General features: G+C 36.0%; 1 pseudogene; it reads left to right on the top strand.

The window, feature by feature from the left end:
• Positions 1-18617, top strand: part of LOC118050911 (glucan endo-1,3-beta-glucosidase 7-like) — a 62840-nt pseudogene extending 44223 nt beyond the window's left edge.
• The last annotated feature ends 3433 nt before the right edge of the window (positions 18618-22050 follow it).

The following is a 22050-nucleotide window of genomic DNA, read 5'->3' as shown; positions in this document are numbered from 1 at the left end:
GCTTACAACGAAAGGGGGACCTATGTTTCCAAGATAGGTAACAAAAAAACATGCATGCTATATTGTCATAACACTAACCTGGCAGGAAAGGTGGGACGAAAGCCCAAATTAGTTCCAAGTTTTTGGGAATCACTAAGAGATAGAATCTCAAATCAACGGAGCTACGAAAAGAATATGAATTATGAACCAGCACTATTTCATTTCCTTGAGGTAAGATGTTTTCTTTTGAAGTTTGAGATGGGCAGGTCACCCGATATTGAGACCATTTCTTAGAAAAAGCGTGGAGTTTTCTAAGAATTTTTAGATGGGCCGGTCACCCGATATTGAGACCATTTCGTAGAAAAGCGTGGAGTTTCCTAAGAATTTTAAGAGGGGCCGGTCACCCGATTTTGAGACCATTTCCTAGAAAAGCGTGGAGTATCCTAAGAATTTTAAGAGGGGCCGGTCACCCGATATTGAGACCATTTTTTTAGAAAAGCGTGGAGTTTTCTAAGAATTTTAAGAGGAGACAATCACCTGATATTGAAACTGTTCCTTAGAAGAGCATGGAGTTTTCTAAGAATTTTAAGAGGGGCCGGTCACCCGATTTTGAGACCATTTCTTAGAAAAGCGTGGAGTTTTCTAAGAATTTTAAGAAGGGCCAGTCACTTGATATTGAGACTGTTTCTTAGAAAAGCGTGGAGTTTTCTAAGAATTTTAAAGGGGGCTGGTTACCTGATATTGACACCGTTTCTTAGAAAAGCGTGGAGTTTTCTAAGAATTTTAAAAGGGGTCAGTGACCTGATATTGAAACCGTTTCTTAGAAAAGCTTGGAGTTTTCTAAGAATTTTAAGAGGGGCCAGTCACCTGATATTGAGACCATTTCTTAGAAAAGCGTGGAGTTTTCTAAGAATTTTAAAAGGGGCCGGTGACCTGATATTGAAACCGTTTCTTAGTAAAGCGTGGAGTTTTTTAAGAATTTTAAGATGGGCCGGTCACCCGATATTAAGACCATTTTTTAGAAAAGCGTGGAGTTTTCTAAGAATTTTAAGAGGAGACAATCACCTGATATTGAAACTGTTCCTTAGAAGAGCATGGAGTTTTCTAAGAATTTTAAGAGGGGCCGGTCACCCGATTTTGAGACCATTTCTTAGAAAAGCGTGGAGTTTTCTAAGAATTTTAAGAGGAGACAATCACCTGATATTGAAACTATTCCTTAGAAGAGCATGGAGTTTTCTAAGAATTTTAAGATGGGTTGGTCACTCGATTTTGAGACCATTTCTTAGAAAAGCGTGGAGTTTTCTAAGAATTTTAAAAGGGGTCGGTTACCTGATATTGAAACCGTTTTTTAGAAAAGCGTGGAGTTTTCTAAGAATTTTAAGATGGGCCGGTAACTTGATATTGAGACTGTTTCTTAGAAAAGCGTGGAGTTTTCTAAAGAATTTTAAGATGGGCAGGTCACCCGATATTAAGACCGTTTCTTAGAATAGAGTATACCTTTTTTGAATAGAGTATAGGAGTTTAGCTCATGTTCGCCAAAAAAATTGACAAGAGCACAAAAAGAAATATTTTTTTTTGAAAGCCTTGTTTGATCTGTTTTCTGTTTTTTTTTTTCTATCCTTCCCCTTTGCTACCAAAATCATCAGGTTTTTTCTTTTAGGTTGATCAGGAGTCTTCATAATGCTGAATTCGTTCCTTTTTTATCTGGTCTTTAAGGTTGAATAAATCCTTCAGAATTTGCACTAAAAAAATGGTTCTGCTGTTGTGGCAATTTTTTGTTCCAACTTAGGCTCTGATTCTGACTCGGCTTTGTATGATATCTGACCATCCTAGGTATATTCTGTCACTCATGACATGTTGAAAAATTGATGTACACCTTTATTAGGACCTAGGGATCATTGTTCTTAGGGCAGTTTCTCAGTCCGATTTGGATGCTCAACATTGTCAAATCAAGAACCTTTTTTACCAATTAGATTACTGCCAGTTTCTGTTATGTAAAAAGATTTTATCTCACTTTGACTCCTTCATCAAAGTTGTAGTCCTAGACGCGTAGAATAATTTTGGCTTTTGAATCGCTTGATTTTGATATCAAAAGCTCAAGATATTCTCGTTTGAATATCTAACGTAAAGGTAGAGAATTCTGTCGCGAGAAGGATATTGACCCAAGTCTGCACTAAAAAAACTCTATTTTTGGCCTAGTTTTCGTGATTTTTTTTCTTAGTTCATACTTTCAGTCATATCAGGATTCTCGGCATTCGTCAGTTTTTGAGTTAGACCCGGAGATCCCTTTTGATCACATAGATTACTGCCAGTTTTTGTTCTGTAAAAAGATTTTATCTCACTTAGACTCCTTCATCAAAGTTGTAGTCCTGGACGCGTAGATAAATTTGGGCTTTTGAATCGCTTGATTTCGATATCAGAAGCTCAAGATATTCCTGTTTGAAATCTAGCGTGAAAACGTAGAATCCTACCGCGAGAAGGTTTCCAGCTGAGTCTGGTCGCAATTATGTTATTCAAAGCGAATTCATCTCACTTTGAATCCTTCATCAAAGTTGTAGTCCGAGACACGTAGATGAATTTGGGCTTTTAAATCGCTTGATTTCGATATCAGAAGCTCAAGATATTCTCGTTTGAATATCTAGTGTGAAAGCGAGGATTCCTGCCGCGAAAAGGATTTTTTTTCCAAGTTTGCAGGGACACAATTGCAAGATGCTTAAAGATTGAAGACCATTTGCAGGCCAATTTGAAGCCCTTTTATGGACCAAGGATCAAATGGAAAAGGTGTTAAAATAAGGGTGTAACAACCCGGCTCTCCAAGCCCAACACAAACAGTAATTTTTTTTTTTTTATATATATATTTAATCAACATGGTGCCGGAAATCAAAGAACTTGAATTCTCACATCATCAAAATACAATCCATACAATCACCATTTCATTTAAGAGCGAATCTTACACAAGCACATAATATTAAGTTGCATGATTTGAAGTTCGTATTAAAATATATACATGGACATGAGTTTGCATTCTTATCCTACTAATAGTCATCACAATTTTAAACAAAAAGGATCTAATAAAAGTTATACATTTAGTACATTGATCCATACAAAATACATTGTGATTTAAGATACATCTACATAGTTCCTTGCAAAAGTAGGTTCCCGTGTATCGGGTTTCCTAGACATCTCGTTGGTGTGAAGTCCCTGCAGCAGTACAAACATTTAAGAGAATGCAAATATTTAATAATAATAAGAATGGTAACTCACGGTTTGGCAATTAAATAAAACATTAACAATTATAATTTCTTCATGTATTTGCTACAACAACTAGTAGTACATATAGATACACAAGTTTTCGGATGCCATTCGCCAAAACTAGTCATTCATTTGTGTCGGCCATCCATGGCGAAAGCTGCGTCGCTGCCGATCCAGAATCGGCAGCGGAATCTGCGTCGCTGCCGATATCTGTATCGGCAGCGGAATCTGCGTCGCTGCCGATCCAGAATCGGCAGCGGAATCTGCGTCGCTGCCGATTTCTGTATCAGCAGCGGAATCTGCGTCGCTGCCGATCCAGAATCGGCAGCGGAAATCTGCGTCGCTGCCGATTTCTGTATCGGCAGCAGAATCACTCTTTTATCCCGGCCATCCATCCGTTTGGATGCCATTAGCCGAAGCTAATCAGTCCTTCATCTCGGCCATCCATTCGGACGCCATTAGCCAAAGCTAATCATTCTTTGTCCCGGCCATCCGTTTGGATGTCATTAGCCGAAGCTAATCACTCCTTTGTCCCGGCCATCCTTTCGGATGCCATTAGCCGAAGCTAATCATTCTTTTGTCCCGGACATCCCTTCGGACGCCATTAGCCGAAGCTAATCATTTTTTGTCCCGACCATCCGTTTGGATGCCATTAGCCGAAGCTAATCACTCTTTTGTCCCGGCCATCCCTTCGGACGCCATTAGCCGAAGCTAATCATTCTTTGTCCCGGCCATCCATTCGGATGCCATTAGCCGAAGCTAATCACTCTTTTGTCCCGGCCATCCATTCGGATGCCATTAGCCGAAGCTAATCAATCTTTAATCAATATTTAAGCGTTCATCAATCTAATATCGGTTCTAACAATATGATAGTACTCAAGTTAAAATATTTCAAGATTCAACGTAAGAAAAAGGAAGGTGCAAGTCACCTACCTGCTCCACCTGTGGGTCGATCCTGTCTTGATGATGGTCCAATCCCGACCGCACCACCTAAGACATCAATAGTCACAAATCAGCACAGTTGCATTTATTTTATTTTTGAATCATACTCATCATCACACTTATTTCAAGAGTTCATATGTTCACATTCAAGTGTTCCATATTTTACACTATCATAACATGAGATTGTTACTAGCATTTAAGTCATTCCTGCCTAGGAGGCTTATTGTAGGAATTCGGCAGCGAGAACTGGTTCGCTGCGGGCTGCCAGTTCGGCAGCGACCACTGTTTCGCTGGCGGCAGCCAGTTCGGCAGCGAAAACTACATCGCTGTTGGTGCCGCAGTTTCGCTGCACAACGCACAACTTGGCAGCGACTATCAATTCGCTGCAGGAAGTTCAGTCGCGGCAGCGAAACAGAATTTCGCTGCGCCACACACAAATCGGCAGCGAATATCAATTCGCTGCAGTAGGTTCAGTTGCGGCAGCGAAACAGAATTTCGCTGCGCAACACACAAATCGGCAGCGAATATCAATTCGCTGCAGCAGGTTCAGTTGCGGCAGCGAAACAGAATTTCGCTGCGCAACACACAAATCGGCAGCGAATATCAATTCGCTGCAGGAGGTTCAGTTGCGGCAGCGAAACAGAATTTCGCAACTCGGAACCATCAATTTTAGCACATAGTTCTTCAACAAAATTCCAGCAATAACATCACAACAGAACACATTAAATTCCAGCACTAACATCACAGCAGAACACATTAAATTCCAGCAAGAACATCACAGCAGAACACATTAAATTCCAGCAACAAAATTCACAACAGAACACATTAATTCCAGCAGCAACATCTCAACAGAACACATTTAATTTCAGCACCAACATCACAGCAGAAACACATTCATTCCAGCAGAACACACACACATGCATGCTGGCTTACCCCATAGTTAAAGCCAGCTTCTACCATAATTGTTAGATGTTCTGAAATTGACTTTATTTCACTTCTGTTTGCTAGATCTCCTAGTTAATTTCAGTTTCCCCCATAGTTGGCTTAAGTCTTAGATCTTCTGTTTGTTTTTAAGGTGAGGAAATAATGGGGTTTTGAGGCAGGGACATAGGGGTTTCATTTCAAAATTTCAGTTTCAGAACTTTGGCTCCCTCATGCATACGAGTTTAGTCCTTTCTAGTTACAAAATTTTAAGTTGATTTGGCTTTGAACGGTTTTTGTTATGAATTGTTTCAAGCTTCTTCTAGTTCTTATAATATGAATGATGGCTTGCTACTTTCCATTTTGGTGTTTACATCTAATTGTGAATTTGTGTTTTGCTACTTTCCATATAAGGCCAATACCCTAACATGTTTTGAACGCTTTTTTTTCTTTTTATACAAAAAATTTGGAAGTTTTGAAAATGTGTTTTCGCATGGGTTTCTTAAACACAAAAGAAAATTTTTTTTGTTTTCTTGCATTTCTGGATTTTACAACATGTTTGTAAAACTCCAAAGGGCATTGGCCAATATTCCAAAAAATATAAAAATCTTATTTTGGGGGGAATTCATCTATTATTCATCGCTAATGTTTGGATAAAGAAATCCTTAAAGGACGAATATCCAAAATATTACTGGAATAATTTTTTTATCATTCACAGTTAGTATTTGATAAAGAAACCTTGAGTGGTAAATATCCAAAATAACTTTCTAGGAATAATAAATCCGCACACATCCTTGAAAGAAGCCTTGATTATAATCGAGGAGATTTTAATTTTTTACTCCACAGTTTACGAGCCGTGAGAGTATAAAACACTAAGGCAAAAATAGGCTTTTAAAACGCCCTAGATTTCTAAATTTTTGTCCCTCCTCCTTGCAATTTATGAGTCGCAAACTCTTGAAATGATAAGGGAAAAATGAGCTTTTGAAGCACATGGAATCTCCTTGGATTTCTATGTTAATAAATTTAGTTTGAATAAAACTTAGGAAAACTGATGGGAGTAGAAAACACAAACACCATAGCAATTATAAAAGCAAACCAAATACTAAGCAGCTAACCTTAGATAGAGCGTACTAGGGGTGCTAATACCTTCCCTTTACAGAACCAGTCCCTTGCCTTAGAATCTCTGAAAGACCAGTTAGGGTTCCTAGTGACCAAAATACTAGGTGGCGACTCCTTTAAAAAAAAAAAAAACGGGAATCAATCGATAGTCACCATTCCGCCGCTAGGTTGCAACAACAACAATACAATAAATTCAAAAAAAAAACTCTAGACTAACAATCAAAATAAATGGAAATAATTAAATACAAATCATGCAGTAATAGAGTAAAATTAATAATTATTCCAACATATTCAATTACTAATTCTAAGGTAAATTCAACATTAACAATTACAATTCAATAAATTATTCAATAATTATACCAATACAACAATACAATAAATTCAAAAACAATTCTAGACTAACAATTAAAATCAATGGAAATAATTATACATAAATCATGCAATAATAGAGTAAAATTACTAATTATTCCAACATATTCAATTACTAATTCTAAGGTAAATTCAACATTAACAATTACAATTCAACAAATTATTCAATAATTATGCCAATACAACAATAAAAAATATTCAATAAATTAAAAAAAAAAACTACAGACTTTAGGAATGAAATATGCTTACCTTAATAATATGTTGATTTCAAGACTTTATCTACATTATAAAAATACACCAAAACAAAAAACATAACAAAAACAAAAATAGCTAAAACAAAAAAACCCTTAAAGTAAAATGAAATAGAGGAAACACATATCTTTTTAATTTGATGAAGATTCACAAGAAAACTTGCTAGAGATTGTAGGTGAAAGCTTTGAAGAATTGAGAGGACAAAAATTGAAAGTTAAGGTGAAAAACAAAGTAGATGAAAAAATAAACTAAAGGGGTGGTCGCTGGGATTTATAGGGCAGTGTTACCGATGGAAATAAAAAAAATTATTATTATTTTAATTTATTCCATCGGTGAAGTGTCAAAAATCCGTTGGTAATTTTTGAATTTCGCACCAACATTTTTAACTACCCTCCATATTTTTCACGGTATGTCGGTAATTCCATCGACAAGCTAATGCAGTCAGAGATGCATTTAATGCACTGCCTTTTGAATTCGCACAGTCTGTCGGTAATATTGACCCGCCGACAACTTACCGACAGACATGAATCCGTCGGCAAAGTCGTTGATGTTGTGGCGTTTCTAGTGACGCTACTGTGAAATGTTGACAGACGTAACTCCGTTGACAACTTCGTCGGTGATTGTTATGGCGTTTCCAGTGACGCTATTGTGAAATGCCGACGGACTGTTATCCGCCAGTATTGTCGTCGATAGTTGTGGCATTTCAAGTAATTATTTTCAAAATCTCTATGAAATGCCGACGGACCTTATTTCATTGATATGGACATCGGTGATTGTGGCATTGTACAAGAAAGGTTGTACTTGTATTGCCTATTTACCTTCCTGCAAAAACTTAAATGATAAACTGTCCATCGCACAAAATAATAACAACAATGCTTAAACAATAAATATTTCGTGTTACAAAATATATCATCCATAATCTATATTACATGAAAAAACAGTTTTACACAAGGCTTCATTTTGATAGCTACTCAGAATTTTCTTCTTCTTCATCATCAATTGAATAGTCATCACCTTCATCGCAATCTTCAATATGGATATCATCATCTTCATCGACATTTGCTTGTCCGTTAGAGCTCAAAACAACATTCAACTCCTCTGCATCAACATCAACAGGACTATCATCGAAAACACGAAAATTTGAATTTTCTTCCAATTCAATTGAAGGAGCAACTCGATATGGTTCAACCAACTCACTAACTTGAAAGACTTCATCTCGTACACTTGTGTCTTCGTTCTCATCCTGAACAACCTCGACACGACCCCAGGGTTTCATTTTTAAAACGAACAACCAATCCACTCTTGATCGATCCTTTCTAAATGAAGGGGTGTATGTGTAATAAACTTGTTGACATTGCTTTAAGAAAACAAGACATCGTTTATGTTGCGGAGTCTAGCTTTTGAGTTGATTTTGACCAGACTATAGTGCGGATCAACTTTGATTCCTCTGTCCGTCGTGTCATACCAATAGCATTTGAATGAAAACAATTTATTATGCTCGCTATGATATTGTTGTTCGACGACCTCTTCTAATCTACCATAGTAGTCAACTTTTAACTCACTACTAGTGGATCCCTTAACACAAACACCGCTATTATATGTCTTTCTTCCATGCTCGTATTCTTTAGTATGGAAAATATATCCATTAACAAAATACCCATTGTAGCCGTCAATTTTTCTTTCAGGCCGTAGGCTTAGTGAAGACAATGACTTAGGCACACTCCTTCCCATTTGATAAACCTTGTATGTAATTTACATCAATAAATAGTGTAAACACCCAAAGGAATATATATATATATATATATATATATATATATTTAGAGAGAGAGAGAGAGATGATGATGAATGCAGTTTTCACTGCCGATGCAGAAATCGGCAGCGACGCAGTTTTCGCTGCCGATTCTGGATTTGGCAGCGACGCAGCCTTCACTACCGATACAGAAATCGGCAGCGACATAGTTTTTCGCTGCCCATTTCTTGGTCGGCAGCGACGCAGTTTTTGCTGCTGATTTCTGGATCGGCAGCGACGCAGTTTTCGCTGTTGAGGCAAACATCGGCAGCGATGCAGTTTTCACTGCTGATTTCTCAATCAACAGTGACGTAGAGCTGGGAGGGAGGGGTAAAACTGGTTTTAGATAAACCAAACAAGGATAAGAACACACCTAAACCAAACCCCAAACAACCCATTTCATTTGATGGGTAGTATAAATACAAAGAGGGGAGAGAGAATGATCCATCTTCTTCCCAAACCAGCAGCTGCATGCCGTTCTTCCCTTCCCCTTTCACAACAGAAACATGAATCAAACCAGTAGAGATTGCCTTGTGAACTTGTGAGGGAGAGATGAGACCTTGAGAGAGGAGTGGGTAGCTGCATAGAGGAGAGGAAAAAAAGAGCTGGAAAACGTGAGAGGAAGAAGAAGGAGGAGAACCAGCAGCTGAAGAGAAAAGAATAGTGTCAAACCTTCCTCAAACTTAGTTAAATTCAGAAGGTATGGGTCATGAAACTCCCTTCCTCTCCCCCTTAAGATCAAAAACGAAAATGAAGAAGAAAAACCCTAAGAAAAATTGATCTAAGACCTAAGCCAGCTATGAAGGAAACTGAAATTAACTAGGAGAACTAGCAAACAGAAGTGAAATAAAGTCAATTTTAGAACATCTAACAAATCATGGTAGAGGGCTGGCTTTAACTATGGGGTAGGCTAGCATGCATGTGTGTGTGTGTTCTGTTGTGATGTTGTTGCTGAAATTAATGTGTTCTGCTGTGATGTTGTTGTGCTGAAATTAATGTGTTCTACTGGAATTTATTGAAAGATTATATGCTATAATTGATGGTTTTCCATGTGTGTATTCTGCTGGAATTTTGTTGAAGAATTATGTGCTGAAATTGATGGTTCCGATTTGTGTGTTGTGCAGCGAAATTTTGTTTCGCTGCTGCAACCGAACCTCCTACAGCGAATTAATATTCGCTGCCAATTTGTGTTGTGCAGCGAAACTCTGTTTCGCTGCCGAAACTGAGCATTCTGCAGCGAATTAATATTCGCTGCCGATTTGTGTATTGTGCAGCGGAATTCTGTTTCGCTGCCGCAACTGAACCTCCTGCAGTGAAATTCTGTTTCGCTGCCGAAACCGAACCTCCTGCAGCGAATTGATATTCGCTGCCGATTTGTGTGTTGCGCAGCGAAATTCTGTTTCGCTGCCGCAACTGAACCTCCTGCAGTGAATTGATATTCGCTGCCGATTTGTGTGTTGTGCAGCGAAATTCTGTTTCGCTGCCGAAACTGAACTTCCTGCAACGAATTGATATTCGCTGCCGAGTTGTGCGTTGTGCAGCGAAACTGTGGCACCAACAGCGATGCAGTTGTCGCTGTCGAACTAGCTGCCGAATTGGGCAGCCAGCACCGAACCAGTTCTCGCTGCCGATTTCTACAATAAGTCTCCTAGGCAGGAATGACTTAAATGTTAGTAACAATTTCATGATATGATGGTGTAAAATATGGAACACTTGAATGTGAACATATGAACTCTTTAAATAAGTGTGATGATGAATATGATTCAAAAATAAAATAAATACAACTGTGCTGATTTGTGACCATTGATGTCTTAGGTGGTGCGGTCGGGATTGGACCAGCATCAAGACAGGAACAACCCACAAGTGGAGCAGGTAGGTGACTTGCACCTTTCTTTTTAATACGTTGAATCTTGAAATATTTTAACTTGAGTACTACCATATTGTTAGAACCGATATTAAATTGTCGAACGCTTAATTGTTGATTAAAGGTTGATTAGCTTCGGCTAATGGCATCCGAATGGATGGCCGGGACAAATGAGTGATTAGTTTCGGCTAATGGCATCCGAACGGATGGCCGGGACAAACAGTGATTAGCTTCGGCTGATGGCATCCGAATGGATGGCTGGGACAAATAATGATTAGCTTTGGGGACAAATAATGATTAGCTTTGGCTAATGGCGTCCAAATGGATGGCCGGGATGAAGGGCTATCGCTATGGAATCCGGATGGATGGCCGGGACAAATGAATGACTAGTTTCGGCGAATGGCATCCGAAAACTTGTGTATCTATATGTACTACTAGTTGTTACATCAAATACATGAAGAAATTATAAATGTTAATGCTTTATTTAATTGCCAGACCGTTAGTTACCATTATTATTATTATTAAGTATTTGCATTCTCTTAAATGTTTTGTACTGCTGCAGGGACGTCACACCAATGAGATGTCTAGGATACCCGATACACGGGAACCTACTTTTGCAAGGAATTATGTAGATGCATTCTAAATCACAATGTATTTTGTATGGATCAATGTACTGAATGTATAACTTTTATTAGATCCTTTTTGTTTAAAGTTGTGATGGCTATTAGTAGGATAAGAATGCAAACTCATGTCTATGTATATATTTTTTAATATGAACTTCAAATCATGCAACCTTAATATTATGTGTTTGTGTAAGATTCGCTTTTAAATGAAATGTTGATTGTATGGATTGTATTTTGATGATGTGAGGATTCAAGTTCTTTGATTACTGGCACCATGTGTATTAAATATGTATATAAAAAAAATAAAAAATTTACTGTTGTTTTGGGCTTGGATAGCCGGGTTGTTACAAATAGTAAATGAACGAGAATCTCGTAATGACATGCAACTATAATATCTAACCATTTGATTGGGTACATCCATCTATACTAGACCGGTCCTCCAGATTTTGCCTCGAACGGTAGATGTATGGGGAGATGCTCCATTGAGTCAAAAAATGATGGAGGGAATATCATCTCAGGTTTGCATAGTGTCTCGACGATATTCATTTGAAGCCTCTCAATGTGCTCAACATTCAACTTGCTGGAGCATATATCTCTAAAGAAATGACTGATCTTCGTGAGTGTATCACATATTCCCTTTGGCAACAAATCACGAAAAGCTAATAGGATGAGTGTTTGCATAAACACTTGGCAGTCATGACTTTTCATTCCATACAGTCTGCAGTCTTCTATATTAACTAGCCTTGATATGTTCGATGCATGTCCATTCCAAAAATGCACACTCTTAAGCCATTTGTAGACTAGCAGTTGTGCGTTTTTCTCTAACATGAAGCTTGCTCTTGGGTTTGCGACCTGTGACTCATCATAAACCAACTCTATATTTTTACAGTTACAGTATAAAGCTATATCCAATCTAGCCTTGATGTTGTCCTTTGTCTTCCCCTTCACATCCATGACGGTATTGAAAATGTTCTCAAACACGTTCTTTTCAATGTACATGACATCAAGGTTATGGCGGAGTAGATTGGTCTTCCAATAAGGAAGCTCCCAAAAGATACTTCGCTTTACCCAATTATAGGTCAAACCAAAACCAGAAAAATTTTGCTTACCTGATTGAATGCCAAACACAATGTCACCGTACTCTAATACAACATTATGCAATTCTTCACCAGAAAGACGCGGGAATGCAACATCTTTTTCAACTCTTCCAACAAAGAAATCTTTTTTGTTCTTTCTATACCTATGATTAAGTGGCAAGAACCGACGGTGACAGTAAAAAAAAAAAGCTTTACCTCTGTTTGCTAGCGTGAATGCCTTGTTGTTTTCCATGCGTTATGGACATGCTAGTTTCCCATGCGTGCTCCAACCAGAAAGCATTCCATAAGCTGAAAAATCATTGATAGTCCATATCAAAGCCGCCCTCATAAGGAAATTTTGTTTCCTCAATATATCATAAGTTAGAGCTCTGGAGGACCACAACTGTGCCAACTCATCAATCAATGATCGCAGACAAACATCTATATTCCGCCCCAGGCTGCTTGGACCGAGTATGATAGTAGATAAAAACATGAACTCCAGCCTTATACACATTCCTAGTGGCAAGTTATAAACTGTGAGTATGACCGGCCAACAAGAATAAGGAGAAGCAAATGACCAAATGGGTTGAATCCATCTGTACACAACCCAAGACGCACATTCCTTGATTCAGCTTAAAAGTGAGGATGCACATTGTTAAAGAGTTTCCATGCTTCGCCGTCAAAAGGTTGCACCTCACTCCATCAACCGCATCATGTGCTTGGTGCCATGTCATGTGCTCAGCAATCCTTGGTGACATGAATAACCTTTGCAGTCTAGGTGTGATTGGGAAGTATCTATGTTTTTTATATGTCACTAGAGTCTTTCCTCTGCCAGTTCTGGGTTTGTAACGGGAATGCCCCCATGTAATGCACTTGGTCATCTCAGCATTTTTAAGGTAGTATAACATGTAGAAGTTAGGGCACATGTCAATTTTTTTGGTATCCTAAACCGAGGGGTTTCATCATGGACTTCGAAGCATAGAAGTTCTCTTTCAGCCTGTTCCCTTCAGGTAAAATGCTTCTTGCCCATTCAATAATTTTGTCATACCCGGCCTCACTCAACCTGTGATCTGACTTGATGGTGAACACCTGTGCTACGATCAATAATTTATTGTGGTTTGTGCAGCCATCCTATAATGGTTCGTCAGAATCTTTCAACAAATAAAAAAACCTAGCTGCATCTGCATTAGGTTCTTTTACGATTGGACATTGACTAACATTACATTGATTCATTCTCATTGCATCCATAACCATATTTCTGTAAGGATTAGTGTTGTCATTTGCCACTTCATGTACATTGCTAGCACTAGAAGTTGACCCAACCACCGTTTCTTCCATTCTTCTCTTACTAACAAATACTTCTCCATGTGCATATTAACACTGGTAATTCTCTATTAACCCTTTGTGTAGAAGATGCATCATTACAACATCTGGATGCAGATACTTTTTATTTTGACACTTCCTGTATGGACACCTAATATCGCCTTCAGTAAAAATTTTGGGAATAGATGTTGCGAAATTAATAAAACCCTGAACCTCGTTACAATAATCTATCCTCCGCAATTCTTGGGGTGAATCTCCATACATCCATGAACGATCATCCATGACTTATATCAAACCTGACACGACCAAAAGATTGATGTCTTCTCCCAAGTGCAGGAGTGTCGAAGTAATAAATAACCTGGTAAGACCGGGGTCGAACTATAGGGATGTTAACTATGTAAATTATAAATAACAACAACAACATAACAACAATAATAATCAGAACAATAACAACAACAATACTAATACTAATACTAATACTAATACTAATACTAATAATAATTATGATAATAATAATAGTAATAATAATAGTAGTAGTAGTAGTAGTAGTAGTAGTAGTAATGATAGTAATAATAGTAATAGTTATAATAAATAAGACTTTGAGATGTAAGATTAATGTGAGGATTAAACAATGATAAAAACAAATGTCAAGGTTACAGGATCCACTACTGGTACTTCAAACAAATATAGTATAAACTCTTATTACTCATCTGGAAACCACACACAAAGGAGGTTCCATTCAGATTATAAATTGTTAACATGATTACATTAATTATCTTATTCCAGTAATGCCAATACTTGTAAATATTATCAGGTATTCATGGTGATAACTTATGTTAACAACAAATCAAGTTCCTTTCATAGCATAGGTGTCGGTCATACCATACAGTTGGGCTAAGAAAGTGCCAAGTATTTGTTGTGCCAAGGGTTGTTCAACACAAATATAGATTAATCATTTAACAAGCAAGGTATTAAGAGTGAGCAAGAAAATAAATATAAAACATGTTAGTATCAAGCATTAAAGTCCATGTTGAGTTTATACTATACTTATTCTAACACCATTAGTGTAACCTTTTCACCTTGACATAATAAATTTAGCTAAACATAATAAAAGAAAGAAAAAAAAATAAACAAGATAAGAACATAATTATATAAGTAAAGGAAAGGAAATGAAAAGCATAAACAAGAGATTAATATAACATAAAATAAAACTTAAACATTACAAAATACAAAGAAAGAGAGTAAGAGCATGATCTTGATTTGAACACCAAGATGCCTAAATGCATGGCAAATGCCTCCTTTTATAGGCCAAAATATGGAACTATTGATTTGATGACTAACTGTTGAGTGATTGGCCACCTCTTGACTTGATAATCATTCTTATCTTTTTGTTTGCTGAAAATGGCATTGCTAACATCATAATTTGAATAGATACTCTTCATGAAAGTTCTGGGGAATTGTCTCAGCTTTCCAACAAAACAAGAATCAGGTCATTTGAACTTCTAGAACTCGAGATATGGGCTGAACACCAAACAGTATCTAGGCTGCAGGACAGATTCCGACCTCTCCATTGTTGCTATGATTTGGACTTGAAAACGGCCTTTCTGAATCTTGCACTCCTCATGAATGTTTTTGCCTATGTCTTAGCTTCCCATCCATATAGAGCATACCTAAATCCAAGATCTACAGCTTCAGATATGACCCAATGACCGAACAGTATTCCAGTTTAGACTGAACCAACATCTCTTTTCTAAATTTTGTCCCTCTCTTTATCTTCACAATTTTAGTAGTTGAATTTATCAATCAATCCTTTGATTTATGTGATAGGTCTGCATTTAAGATGAACATTTACCATATATTAAGGTATCTTATAGTATCAGACTTGTTATTATAAAACATGTTTTAGTTAAGGAGTTATTGATACTTCAAGTGCAAAATGATGATATAAAACCTTGATAAAAATACGCTTTTAAGTACTTATCAAAACCTCTATAAAATTATGATGACATCATGTATTAATTAACTAAGTTAGGTAAATAAACTTGCAAAAATATTAATTTACCTCGAGATTATCCAACAAACCAATCACAACTTCTCATAAATATTAAATATTCATTATCATTTATCAACGTCCATACAAATTAATATACATAAATTTATAAAAATTACCACTCCGCAATACCATTGATAAAACTTAAAACGGACCCATTAAGCAAGCTATTAATTATTTCAAAACAGCACATGTAATTCGGTAATTCCATAAAGTTTTAACAATTTACAAACAAATACAATCTTAAAAAATCTAAAACAAACCATAACTGGTATAAAATTATACATTCATATACTACAAGTTTGTTTGAGAAATAACAATAAAACATGTACATCTACTAAAAAAATACATATACTAAAAAAACAATAAAATTGACATTTAAATGTTAAAATTTTAAAAGATAGAATTACATACAAAAATTGATAAAATCCGTTAGTAAATCAGAACATGGATGTTGTGACCACAAAACTTCAAGAAATATAACTTGTTGTGCTAAGATGAGGGAGATTTTTGTATGAGGGGGAGGGGGGCTGGTTATTTGTAGATGGGGAGAGTTGGGATTAGGAAGAAGAAGGAGAAATAGGGGAGAAGAGGGTCAACAGAGAGGGCATATATTAACTTTTTCCGATGGTTTCATCGATGGAATAATCCGTTGGTGTGTCCGTCGGCATTTTAAACGGTGAACCGATCATGTCACCGTATGAAGCTGTCGTTTTGAATCCGTCGGAAAAAATCACCTGCAAAAACCTCCACGCCAGCAAACCACCTTTTATTTTTTAATTCTGAACTTTTTGTCCATAATTCAGTCGGTAACTACCGGCAGAAACATTCCATCAGTAGTTACCGACTGAATTACGGACCGAAAAAGTTCCATCAGTAAGTTCGACCTCAAATTACCGACAGAAATATTCCATCGGTAAATCCATTGCTATTAAGTGAATTTTTGTAGTGTATAAATTGAAAATAAAAGGTAAAATAAATTCATAGTTCTTGAAATCCGAAGGTTTCCGTGTCCTTACAACCAAGAAAACGAGTTTAGCCTTGCATGTTTGTTGAACAACTAATCAAAAAGATGGAGGAATGCATGATTTCGGGTTTCTTAGAGGAGGGGGGTGTTTTTCTCCTCTTGGCTGCCTGCCCCCCTTCTCTTCTCTCATTCTTTTTATATCCTAAGAAACCTTAGTCTCTATTTGACAAATAGGTCCTCCCTTAAGTAGATTGTTTACATTTCAGCACTTCAATAACTATTTTCCTGAAAAGGGAGAAATAGTCTTGCATGAAATCTTCAAGCTTTGACTTATAGGAGCTAAATTGAAGAAATAAAAACTTGGATATCGGTTTAGATGCTTCAGAACGTAATTTGGACTCGTTTCTACATGAAACCTGTTTGCTAGCAAAATTTAGTTGTCATCTTTGAAAAATCATATCTCCCTCATATAACATCATTTTTGGCTAAAATGTGGAAATTTTATAGGCCTCTGAGTCATTAATCCAAAAAAATTAAGTTTGCATCAATTGGACTTCTGTAGATCCAGATATTCAAGTTGGAATGGCCGAAGGTCAACACTGGGAGATTGCGAGATTTGACTTTGAAGGCTGTGATTTCCATGCTCTTCCTTATTTTATTTTCTTGTCTTACATTTCCAGAAATGTATGGATGTTAGCTTTTTAATGCCACTAGAATCACTTCATTTTGACCTCTAGAGCTCACGCTCTGCACAAAACATCGACGAAGGTCAAATTTGCCAATTACCTCTAATTTACTCATTTTTGAATCTTTCATCCAAAACTGCCTTCAAAACATAAAACAAAGAATATTAAGCCATTTTATATATAAAGCATAGGAAAAATGGTAGTTAAATGTGGGTGAAACTATCGAATAATATGGTTGCATCATGGTTCTTTGACAGGATGCAGTTTATTCTGCACTGAATTCTATGGGATTTAAGAATGTTGAGATTGTGGTGGCTGAGACTGGATGGCCATTTAAAGGAGATGACACCAACATAGGGCCAAGCATTGAGAATGCCAAGGCTTACAATAGCAATTTAATTGCACACCTTCGATTGATGGCGGGCAATCCACTCATGCCAGGAAAATCAGTGGATACATACCTCTTTGCTCTTTATGACGAAGACTTGAAACCTGGACCTGGTTCTGAGCGATCATTTGGACTTTTCAAGACTGATCTCACCATGGTTTATGATGTTGGACTCTCTACAAGTAGCCAGGTAAGAACAAAATTTATGTTAATGAAGACACGATTGTTTCTATGATTTGTAATGTTTTTTCATAAATATTTATGTTTCTTGGTGTTTAAATTTAGCGAATAGATGGTGGACTAAGCAGTAAAAGTTTTGGGTTTGGTGAAGAACTTCTTTTTGTTAATGAAGACACGGTTGCTTCTATGATTTGTAATGTTTTTTCATAAATATTTCTGTTTCTTGGTGTTTAAATTTAGCGAATAGATGGTGGACTAAAGACACAAGTGTTTTATGGTTTCATTTCCTTTGTATATTTTATTGCTGTTTGTATTGATCAAATCACACTATCTTGCTGCTTAACCTCAAGCATTACTCAGTTGTTAACCTCATATTTGATTCATATGATAATAATTTTGTGTTGTAGCGTGCTTAGTTAGCACACGTTTAATCAATTGCAGGTGGATGCAGTTTATTCTGCACTGAATTCTATGGGATTTAAGAATGTTAAGATTGTAGTGGTTGAGACTGGATGGCCATACAAAGGAGATGACAACGAAGTAGGGCCAAGCATTGAGAATGCCAAGGCTTACAATGGCAATTTGATTGCACGCCTTCGATCGATGGTGGGCACTCCACTCATGCCAAGAAAATCAATTGATACATACCTCTTTGCTCTTTATGACGAAGACTTGAAACCTGGACCTGATTCTGAGCATAATAAAACTGGTCTCACCATGGTTTATGATGTTGGACTCTCTACAAATAGCCAGTTGATCCCAATGATCTATCATTGCAAAATAGAACTCTTGAATACTCATATTCTTCTGGTGACAAGCTTGTATGTCATTCTTTAATTGATACTGCTCTGTAAAATTTTATTACATGAATAAATTTTATAGATGATCCCAAACCTCTACTGTCTCATACTTCGCCAACTGCATACCTTTGGGATGCTCAACAAAATTGTTAATCCAAGTAATAATCTTTACATTGTTTGCTTCTCATGCATTTATCAAAGCAGCATCCCCTTCCTCAATATTCTTAGGTACCACATAGGTTCCACTGACATATCCCCACATCTTTTTGCCCTTAAAGAAATTTCACATTACATAACTCAAATACGAATAGTTCTTCCCATCAAACCTCACACTCACAGACTGAACTGAATAATCTCTTTTAGTAGCCATAATCAACAATTACAGAGAACCAGAATGCAAAATCAGCAAAAAACCAAATACCAAATTGAAGAAACTAAACAGATATCACAAAAACTAAACAAATATCTTCTCGACGTTATATGATTACTCCAAAACAAAAAAATTGCAAAAATAGAACAGAAATGCCAAGTTGTAGAAACTGAAGAGAAGATGAAATACTAAATTGCTGAAACAAAAGGGAAGATGAAATACCAGATTTGCAGAAACTAAAGGGAAGATGAAATACCGGATTTGCATAAACAAAGCGCATATTACTAAAAGAAAATTAAATGAAAAGCTATCAGACCGACAATATTGTGCAACCAAGTCTCTTCAAAATCTATCTAGTTCTAATTATTATTTCTATCTCTTAGTTTTATTGCATATTAATGTAGTCTTTTATAAAAACCGAACTGATTCATTATTTTGTTCATTAATTTTTTTTTTATTGCCTTGGTTAATCCTATATATTCGAATGTAATAGATACCTATGTTATCAACCATTTTTAGAGTGTATTAGTTATGTGACCCACGCTTCGCCACTAGTCAAATATTTTTATTTTTTATAAACAAATATTTATGTATATTTTTCAACACATTTTGATAGTTCAAAAAATATAACAAATCAAAAAATATATTCTTATGACAACTATAGTTATCAAACTTGACCTAGGAGTTGACTTGGCCAATGGGTTGGGTCCTGGGATATAAAGGTTGACTGGGGTCAAATCGGGAAAATTAAAAAAAAATATTTGAGGTTTTAATATTTTATATGAAAAAATCAAGAAATAATCCATGTGGATATAGTATGAGTTTATCACTGCTCCTTGTTGTGTGCGAACCATCCTGCAATATATTTTCCAAAACCACATCATTACTTCAATTCCTGAAATTTCAACCAGATGCTCTAATACAAAAATGTAACATCTCCATATCCGGGATAAAACAACAATCTCATGTCGAATGGAAAATAGAATAATTTTTTTTTTGTGTGTATAAGATTTTCATATAAAAGTTTACCATAATTTTGACTGAGTCTACACTATATCAGGAGGTCCCAAGTTATCGACATATAACCCATTTACACTTGTAATATCTCACATCTCATAACTCAATCACGACCCAATCATCCTGGGTCTCAATCCCACAAACATCATCGTCAACACAACCATAATATTTATAACATACATTGAACAACAAATATCATTATAAAGGAATAAATGAGATAAACATGCATACATGGAACATGATTATATGAATTTCAGAGTTAAGTTTATCTATTTAAGTTTAAACATCAAATATACAAATTACATTATATAAATATTATAATATTACAAAATACAAGGATATGCTCTCTAGAAATAGATAACAAAAAGTGAACAAAATACATATTATTGAAACATGAATATCACAATAAGTATAGTAACATAATTATCCAATAATTTAAAAAAACAAACATGTATTCATATTCTTTTGACTTCTCCCTTTTTGTTTCCATTGGAACTCTTTCTCATTCAAGGTTTCATAAGATCAATGTAATGGACCTGACTGTACAATTTGATCAACGATAAAAGATCCCAACATATGCTCTTAATTTGAGGGTAAATGTTTTTTTGCTAAAGAATTCTACCAAAATTTCGGCAGAGTTTCATTTTTATTTAGGAAATCCCAAGTTATTGACTACTATCAATTTACTCAATCAACCCATCATCACAAGCTCCCATGATTCCGGACCTTATTTCAACCATCACTATTCAATACCTCATACAATCCACACAATATATATATCCTACGAATAAGTTCAATATGAACATAGCCCACAATTCATATTATAAAATTTAAAAGAAAAAGGGATACTAAAATGTAAAGAGAGAACTTAAAATATGATAAGTATTCTTAAACATTTCAAAAGGGTTAATTACATGATAACTGATGTACTGCATACTGAGCTAAGACTTTTATATATACATCAAGGTTTACACAAAAGCATCATGCATAATCGCGTTAATTTCATCATGCTTAAGTCAAATATTTACATAAGCTTAATAAAGTGGAGTCCTAAACTAATGATCTCCCTGGACATTTGATGGACCTGTTACACAAACAACCCAGTAAGCATACCATTATGTTAATAAAGAAATATATATGATCATGTAATGTAAACAAATGAAGTATAAATTTTATATTGAATCCATAGGAATTCTAACAATCAACTTATAATTTGCTTATGAATCATAAAATACTATTAAAACTGATTTGCATATCATTAATTTGAATACTCTTATTTACTTGCATGAATCGAGTGACTTTGCATAGTCCAACATGGACATTTGAGGCAATTATATCTATCAATTTCCCCCAGGTCATTCAAACACGAATACACTTTACAAATCGAGTCATATCAATTATTCTCGGGTGTCCCAACACGGACATCATTAGCCAAAGCTAATCTTGTAATTCATCTCCCGACAATCCTATCATGGATACCATTAGCCGAAGCTAATCTTGTAATTCATCTCCCGGCAATCCTATCATAAATGCCATTAGCCGAAGATAATCTTATAAATACGCTAGTTATTTACATTGAACATGACATTTATTGTAATTGCATTCACTAGAAGAACTTTAAATTTCATAAGTGCAAAGATGAGGGAAATCATGCACCTACTTTGCTTGTTTTGTGGCCTTCCCCAGCAAAAGATCCAATCCTGGTCATTCCTCATGAATCACAAGGAACTCTTTGGTCATGATCCCTTCATGCCGAATGTTATAGAGAATCCATATTCATTCATTGCACATATATTACTTTCTATGCATGTTCATTTCCTCGTCATAACATTCATACACATATCATGTATATTTTCTGAGTTAGTATCTCAACGTGCAAGTGTCCGCACGACTCAATTCTTATATATATACATAAAGTATTCACATGAAAGTCTAGTTGTTACTGTCTTAAACCTCAATTGGTATTGTTTGATCTGTTATTGGATTAGACCTCCACCATTACTATTTGATCTATTACGTTTTAAACCTTAACTGTTACTGTCTTAGACTTGAAATGTTATTGTCTTAAACATGAACTCTTACT

This window comes from Populus alba, chromosome 14 (assembly GCF_005239225.2).
Source record: "Populus alba chromosome 14, ASM523922v2, whole genome shotgun sequence".
Classification (NCBI taxonomy): domain Eukaryota; kingdom Viridiplantae; phylum Streptophyta; class Magnoliopsida; order Malpighiales; family Salicaceae; genus Populus; species Populus alba.
Note: the sequence above shows the minus strand (reverse complement) of the source record. Positions and strands in the feature narration are given on the sequence as shown.